The sequence below is a fragment of the Sorex fumeus genome, unplaced genomic scaffold (assembly GCF_029834395.1).
Source record: "Sorex fumeus unplaced genomic scaffold, SorFum_2.1 ptg000037l, whole genome shotgun sequence".
Lineage (NCBI taxonomy): Eukaryota > Metazoa > Chordata > Mammalia > Eulipotyphla > Soricidae > Sorex > Sorex fumeus.
Window position 1 is genome coordinate 58,342,462 of NW_026606094.1, and position 8,575 is coordinate 58,351,036.

Here is an 8,575-nt window from a genome sequence, read left to right on the forward strand (position 1 = left end):
CTGCAACTTTACTATACAAGTCTATTGTTTCTAGGAGTTTTTTGGTGGAGGTTATTGGGTTCTCTAAGTAGAGTATCATATCATATGCGAATAGCGAGAGCTTGAGTTCTTCCTTTCCTACCTGAATGCCCTTAATATATTTTTCTTGACTAATCGCTATTGCAAGTACTTCCAGTACTATATTGAACAGCAGTGAAGATAGTGGGCATCCTTGTCTCGTCCCTGATCTTAGAGGGAAGGCTCTCAGTTTTTCCCCATTGAGGATGATGCTTGCTGTAGGCTTGTGGTAGATGGCTTTAATTATGTTGAGGAAGGTCCCCTCTATACCCATTTTGGCTAGGGTTTTCATCATAAAGGGGTGCTGGATCTTGTCAAATGCTTTCTCTGCATCTATTGATATAATCATATCCTTTTTATCTTTTCTTTTGTTGATATGATGGATTATGTTGATTGATTTCCGAATGTTAAACCAACCTTGCATCACTGGGATGAATCCTACTTAGTCATGGTGTATGATCTTTTTGATGAGTAGTTGGATTCTATTTGCTAATAGTTTGTTGAGGATCTTTGCATCTGTGTTCATCAGGGATATCGGTCTGTAATTCTCTTTCTTTGTGGTATCTCTGTCTGCTTTTGGTATCAGTGCGATATTTACTTCGTAGAAACTGTTCGGAAGTGTTTTTGATATTTCAATTTCGTGGAAAAGCTTAAAGAGGATTGGGAGTAAGTCCTCTTTAAAGATTTGGAAGAATTCACTAGTGAATCCATGTGGGCCAGGATTTTTATGCTTGGGGAGAATTATTACCATTTCAATTTCCTTGATGGTGATAGGTCTGTTCAGGTATTCCAGGTCTTCTTGGTTCAGCCTTGGGAGCCTGTAGGAGTCTAGGAATTTATCCATTTCCTCCAGGTTTGGATGTTCCATGGCATAAATCTTCTCAAAGTATTCCCTGAGAATCCTTTGAATTTCTGTAGTTTCTGTTTTAATGACCCCCTTTTCGTTTCTGATTCGGTTTATTAGGGTTTTCTCTCTCCCTTTCTTTGTGAGTTTTGCTAGAGGCTTACCGATCTTGTTAATTTTCTCGAAGAACCAGCTCTTGGTTTCATTGATCTTTCAGATTGTTTTTTGGGTTTCCATGTCGTTAATCTCTGCTCTGAGTTTTATTATTTCCTTTCTCCTGTTTGGGTTGTGCTCCTTTTTCTGGTCCTTCTCCAAGCTCTTAAGCTGTGAGGTTAGGTTACTTATGTGTGCTCGCTGCTCCTTCCTGAGGAATGCGTGTAGAGCTATAAACTATCTTCTTAACACAGCTTTTGCTGTGTCCCATAAGTTTTGGTAACTCGTGTTCTCATTTTCATTCGTTTCTAGGAATCTTTAGATTTCTTCTTTTATTTCCTGTCTAAGCCACTCGTTGCTCAATAGCGCAGTTTAATTTCCAGGTGTTTGATTTAGTTTTCTGTTTTTGTGTTTGATTTACTTCTAATTTCAGCGCATTATGGTCTGAGAAGATTGTTGATACAATCTCTATCTTCTTAATTTTATGGCGGCATGTTTTGTGGCTCAGCATGTGGTCTATCTTGGAGAATGTTCCGTGTACGCTTGAGAAGAATGTGTATTCAGCTTTTGGAGGATGATGTGTCCTGTATATATCTACTAAGTCCCTTTCTTCCATTGTTTCCCTCAGATGAAGTATGTCCTTGCTAAGCTTGAGTCTGGTTGATCTATCAAGAGGTGACAAAGCGGTGTTGAAGTCTCCCACTAGTATTGTGTTGCTACTGATGTCTTTTTCCAAATCTATGAGTAGTTGTTTTAAGTACTTTGCTGGTCTCTCATTAGGTGCATATGAATTTATTATTGTAAGTTCTTCCTGTTGTACAGATCCTTTGATCAATAAGAAATGGCCTTCACTGTCTCTTATGACCTTCTTCACTCTGAAATCGATGTGGTCTGATATTAGGATGGCTACCCCAGCTTTTTTATGGGAGCTGTTTGCCTGTAGGATTGTTTTCTAGCCTTTGACTCTGAGTCTGTGTTTCCTTTGACTATTGAGATGTGTTTCTTGCAGGCAGCAGAATGTTGGGTTCAATTTTCTAATCCATCCTGCCACTCTATGTCTTTTAATTGGTGCGTTTAGCCCATTGACATTGAGAGAGATTATTGCTATGGGATGTTGTCCCATTTTTCTGTTGAAATTTGGTGTATTTGAGGGGCCTTTCTTGCCTTAAAGTAGCCCATTTAGTTGTTCTTGTAACCATGGTTTTGAGTCTATGAAGTTCCTGAGCTGTTGTTTGTCTGTGAAACTGTGTGTTGTTCCTTCTATTATGAATGAGAGTCTCGCCTGGTAAAGTATTTTTGGAGAGGCATTTATTTCATTGAGTTTTTTCACTATGTCCCACCACTGTTTTCGGGCCATGAGGGTTTCATCAGAAAAATCAGCTGTGAATTTCAAGGATGCTCCTTTGTAAGAGATTTCTTTCTTCGATCTTGCTGCTTTCAGAATTTTGTCTCTGTCTAAGGCTTTGGTCATTTTGATCAGAATGTGTCTTGGGATATTTTTATTCGGATTTCTTCTAGCTGGTACCCTTCTGGCGTCCTGAATGTGGTCACAAGTTTTCTTCAGCTCTGGAAACGTTGTAGCAATGATGTCTTTGACAGTTTCTTCTTCATCAAGGTTTTCTTCCTGTCCCTCTGGGACTCCAATAATTATTACGTTAGCTGTCTTGGCTTCGTCACGATCTTCTCTTGCCATCTGTTCCCGAATTGTGAGTCTCTTTTCCATTTTCTGCTCTTTCCTGGAGTGTCTCTGAACTTCATCTTCGAGCTCACTGATTTGTTCTCAGTGGCTGTTACTCTGCTTCTGAGGCCTTCCACTGAGTTTTTCAATTCGCTTATCAGGTTTTTCAGGTCTGACATTTCCGATTGCATTTTCCTCATTTCTGCCTTCAAATCCTCTTGTCTTTTATTGGCATTGCTTTCCATTGTTTCTTTTAGTTCCCTAAGCATCCTAAGGAGCTCTCTTCTGAATTCCTTGTCAGAGATGTTGTCTAACAATACAGTAATGTTGATGTCTTCTGGGCTAGCCTCGTCAATAAGAAAGTATGGTGGGCTTTTGCATTGCTTTACCATTGTGACAAGTGTGGTTTAGTCCTTCACATTCACTGTTACTATTCTGCTTGATATGCAGTGTCAGTTGAGATCGGCTTATGAGTTATTGGCTACTGAGTTTCTAATGGCTGAGATAAAATAGAGAAGATTCCATCTAAGAAGGTAGCTTATGGTTCCTAGGGCATATGTAGTAGAAGAATATAAAGCGGCCGCGTTAGCGGCCACAGCTCTGGAAAGGGTCCCTGTGCTGGTCTCTCCTTATGAGATTGAGCTAGCTGCGCATGCCCAGAGAAAGTCTCAGGCCTTGGGGGCGGGCTGTACCTGAATGAAAGGGGAGAGAGTTCGCAGAGACCTTCAGCTTTGTTGCTGGGAGGTGGGCTCGGTTCCAGCCCCGCGCAGATCAGGGGAAAAAACCGGCTGTCCTATGAGATCGAGCTAGCTGCGCAAGCACAGAGAAAGTCCCAGGCCTTGGGGGCGGGCTGTACCTGAATGGAAGGGGAGAGAGTTCGCAGAGACCTTCAGCTTTGTTGCTGGGAGGTGGGCTCGGTTCCCGTCCCGCGCAGATCAGGGGAAAAAACCGGCTGTCCTTCAGCTTTGTTGCTGGGAGGTGGGCTCGGTTCCCGTCCCACGCAGATCAGGGGAAAAAAACCGGCTCTCCTATGAGATCGAGCTAGCTGCGCATGCCCAGAGAAAGTCCCAGGCCTTTGGGGTGGGCTGTAACTGAATGGAAGGGGAGAGAGTTCGCAGGGACCTTCAGCTTTGTTGCTGATAGGTGGGCTCGGTTCCTGTCTCGCGCAGATCAGGGGAAAACAACCGGCTCTCCTATGATATCGAGCTAGCTGCGCATGCCCAGAGAAAGTCCCAAGCCTTGGGGGCGGGCTGCACCTGAATGGAAGGGGAGAGAGTTCGCAGAGACCTTCAGCTTTGTTGCTGGGAGGTGGGCTCAGTTCCAGTCCCACGCAGATCAGGGGAAAAAACCGGCTGTCCTTCAGCTTTGTTGCTGAGAGGTGGGCTCGGTTCCCGTCCTGCGCAGATCAGGGGTAAAAACCGTCTCTCCTATGAGATTGAGCTAGCTGCGTATGCCCAGAGAAAGTCCCAGGTCTTTGGGGTGGGCTGTAACTGAATGGAAGGGGAGAGAGTTCGCAGGGACCTTCAGCTTTGTTGCTGGTAGGTGGGCTCTGTTCCTGTCACACGCAGATCAGGGGAAGAAACCGGCTGTTCTATGATATCGAGCTAGCTGCGAGTGCCCAGAGAAAGTCCCAGGCTTTGGGGGCGGGCTGTACCTGAATGGAAGGGGAGAGAGTTCGCAGAGACCTTCAGCTTTGTTGCTGGGAGGTGGGCTCGGTTCCAGACCCGCTCAGATCAGGGGAAAAAAACGGCTCTCCTATGAGATCGAGCTAGCTGCGCATGCCCAGAGAAAGTCCCAGGCCTTTGGGGTGAGCTGTAACTGAATGGAAGGGGAGAGAGTTCGCAGGGACCTTCAGCTTTGTTGCTGGTAGGTGGGCTCTGTTCCTGTCCCACACAGATCAGGGGAAGAAACCGGCTGTTCTATGATATCGAGCTAGCTGCGAGTGCCCAGAGAAAGTCCCAGGCTTTGGGGGCGGGCTGTACCTGAATGGAAGGGGAGAGAGTTCGCAGAGACCTTCAGCTTTGTTGCTGGGAGGTGGGCTCGGTTCCAGACCCGCTCAGATCAGGGGAAAAAAAACGGCTCTCCTATGAGATCGAGCTAGCTGCGCATGCCCAGAGAAAGTCCCAGGCCTTTGGTGTGGGCTGTAACTGAATGGAAGGGGAGAGAGTTTGCAGGGACCTTCAGCTTTGTTGCTGGTAGGTGGGCTCTGTTCCTGTCCCGCGCAGATCAGGGGAAGAAACCGGCTGTTCTATGATATCGAGCTAGCTGCGAGTGCCCAGAGAAAGTCCCAGGCCTTGGGGGCGGGATGTACCTGAATGGAAGGGGAGAGAGTTCGCAGAGATCCTCAGCTTTGTTGCTGGGAGGTTGGCTCGGTTCCCGTCCCGCGCAGATCAGGGGAAAAAAACGGCTGTCCTTCAGCTTTGTTGCTGGGAGGTGGACTCAATTCCAGTCCCGCACAGATCAGGGGGAAAAACCGGCTCTCCTATGAGATCGAGCTAGCTGCGCATGCCCAGAGAAAGTCCCAAGCCTTGGGGGTGGGCTGTACCTGAGTGGAAGGGGAGAGAGTCCGCAGGGACCTTCACCTTTGTTGCTGGGAGGTGGGCTCGGTTCCCGTCCCGTGCAGATCAGGGGTAAAAACCGGCTGTCCTTCAGCTTTGTTGCTGGGAGGTGGGCTCCACGCGATCTTTTGACGTCCCGTGAAGTCCAGTCAGTAATGGCTCTAGTCCAGCGGTTGTCTGTAAACCTCATTACGTGTTCAGCCCATCTGATTTTTGATGCCTTGGCAAATGAGACAGCGTCCCTGATTCTTGAGCGTTAATGGAGATCAGAACTCCGGATTCTATCTCTCATTTGAGTGAATTGTGATATTCCAAGCATAGCTCTTTCGATTCCTCTTCGATAGACCCAAATAGCATTCTCATCCTGTTTTCGTAGGGCCCAGGTCTCTGAGGCATATGTTAATGCAGGAAGAACAGTGGAATCTAAGAGATGTGCTCATAGCTGGAGGTTCTTTGTCCTCTTATTTATTTCTTCAACGCTCTTGAAGGCATTCCAAGCTGCTCTCTTCCTCCTGCGCAACTCAGGTGCCAGGTCATTCATCATGTTGATTTCTCGACCTAGGTATATATAACTGTTGCATTCGGAGATGGTGGTTCTGTTGAGAGTGAATGGAGCGTCCGGAATGAGGCTGTTTCTCATAAACATTGTTTTTGTAAGATTCAGCTGTAGTCCGACCTTTCCACACTCACGGTCAAAGTAGGTTAGCATTTGTGCCACTTGGCTGATGTTTGTTGTTATTAGAACGATGTCATCAGCAAAGTGGAGGTGGGGTAGTTGCCGACCATCTATCTTCACTTCCATTCTTTCCCATCCAGTTGTCGCATGATGTTCTCGAAGGTGGCACTGAAGAGTTTTGGTGAAATGGTATCACCCTGCCGCACCCCTCTCTTGACATGGATGATTACTTCTTTGTAGAATGGTGAGATCCTGGTACTGAATCCGCAATACAGCTTACAGAGTATCTTGATGTATTGGGCTTGAATGTCCTGATTGACTAGGGCTTCAATGACCACTTCCGTCTCAAAAGAATCAAAAGCCTTCTTTAAATCAATGAACATTAGACAGAGCGGCATCTAGAACTCCTGAGAAACCTCAATGAGCTTAGTATTCGTGTGGATATGGTTGATGGTACTGAATCCTTTTCGGAATCCGGCTTGTTCACATGGTTGTCCTTCATCTAGTGTTCTACTAATCCTATTCAGGATGACTCGAGTGAATAGTTTGTAGATGACCGACAATAGGCAGATTGGGCGATAGTTGCCAATGTCGTGGAAGTCTCCCTTCTTGTGCAGTAGTACAGTCTTGCTGGTTTTCCACTGGGATGGAACCTTGCATTCAGACAGGTAGTGTGTGATGAGCCGAGCCATTGTATTGATGAGTACTGATGGTAAGTTCTTCAGGTGTTCAGGTCTGATCTTGTCTGGGCCAGGTGCTCTTTGTTTCTTTACCGACGAGATGGCATGTTAGATTTTGGAAGGGAAGACATTGGGAACGACATATCCATCATGCGGAATGTGGTATGTAGGCAAGTGGACATGGCTATTAAAGAGATCTGAGTAGAAGTCATGAATAATCTTCTCCATTGACCTTCTGGAAGATGTGATAGATCCATCAGGATGCCGGAGGGCAGTCATCTTGGTCTTGTAGTTGGTGAAGGACAGGCGGGCATTACGAATGCTTTTCCTGGCTTCTGCCGCATCTACCAGCACCGCTGCTCTCCTGTCTTTGAGGTCATCCTTGATGGCTTCTCTGCATTGTTTTGCCAGCTCGGAAGTTCGCTTGCAGTTGCCTGAGGCATGTGCCAATCCACGTTGGCGAATAAGTTCAAGAGTGTTCGAAGAAAGGCGGTTTTTTGTGGTTATCTCTCTCTTGGCATTCCTCGCACAAAAATGGAGGTGCTGAATCATTCAATCGTATTACTCATCAATGTTGTCAATGACGGCATCTTCCCATGTTACCGCAACAGAGCCAAAGAGCTCCCAGTTGCTGGTCGTTCTGGGAGTTCTCCTCTTAAACTTTGCATTCTTTTCTCCTCGTTCTATGAGGTAGAATTTTGCACGAAGGAGATGGTGGTCTGATTCCGTTTGGAATTTTGGGACAACAGCAAAATCAGTTAGGCAAAACCGCCAATTGAATATGATGTGGTCTATTTCATTGTGGAACCATCCACCGGGAGACTCCCATGTCCAACGTTTTGATTCAGCCTTTTGGAACTGTGAGTTACCATGGAAGGTCTTGGTTGAGATGATGAACTCAGACAGTCTGTCACCCTGTTTGTTCCATTCCAGGCCATGGGTCCCGATGTGGAGTTCATCGGCTGATCTTCTTGGTCGTATCTTGGCATTAAAATCACCGACAATGATCTTGTAGAAGGTGTGATCTTCTTTATAGAACTTCTTCAGCTCCATGTAGAACTTCTCAATTTCTCTTTCACCATAATTGGATGTTGGTGCATAGACAACAAAGATAGAAACTGCCGGCAGTGAGCCACATCTATTCAAGTGTAATCATCCAATTCGGGTCATTATTTGTTATTGTTATTTGTTGTTGCTATTGTTATAAGTATTCCCATATACATAAAAATTGAATTGGAACATAATCCAAGCCTCTGAACAACTTCAATGCTTCATTAAAGGAAAATATTAATAATAGAAATACAAAAGAAATGGTACCAGAAGGAATCACTGTAGCACTGTAGCACTGTCCTCTCATTGTTCATCGATTCGCTCAAGCGGGCCCAGTAACATCTCCATTGTGAGACTTGTTGTTACTGTGTTTGGCATATTGAATATGTGCTATTGCTCCAGTCCACCAGAAGGAAGCAAGCAAACAAATTTGAACTACTGGACATTACATGGGAATAATGAGCTGGTTGACCCAGTTACTATAGAATATTAAAATAGAAACCATGGACCAGAGTGAAAGTACTGTGGGTGGCAGGTAGAATAGAGTGCTTGCCTTGCAAGCAGCCGAACAGGGATTAATCCTCGGCTTCTCGTATGATTCTCCAAGCCCACCAGGAGTGACCCATGAGTACAGAACTGAACAAGCCCTGAAAGCACAGCTGGTGTGAAGCCCCCCCACAACCCCGTGGAAAAGTTCTTTCTCTCACATTATGTGCCAAACATGAAGTGATATATTGGAAGCTTGTTTTGAAATTCCATAGTGAAAGAAAGATAGAAAGAGTAACAAGATGATTTTTTCTACAAATATGTGCTTGAAATTTATTATTGACTAAAATTTAAGACTAGAAAAAAAGCTATCAGGAGTGATCATATTTACTG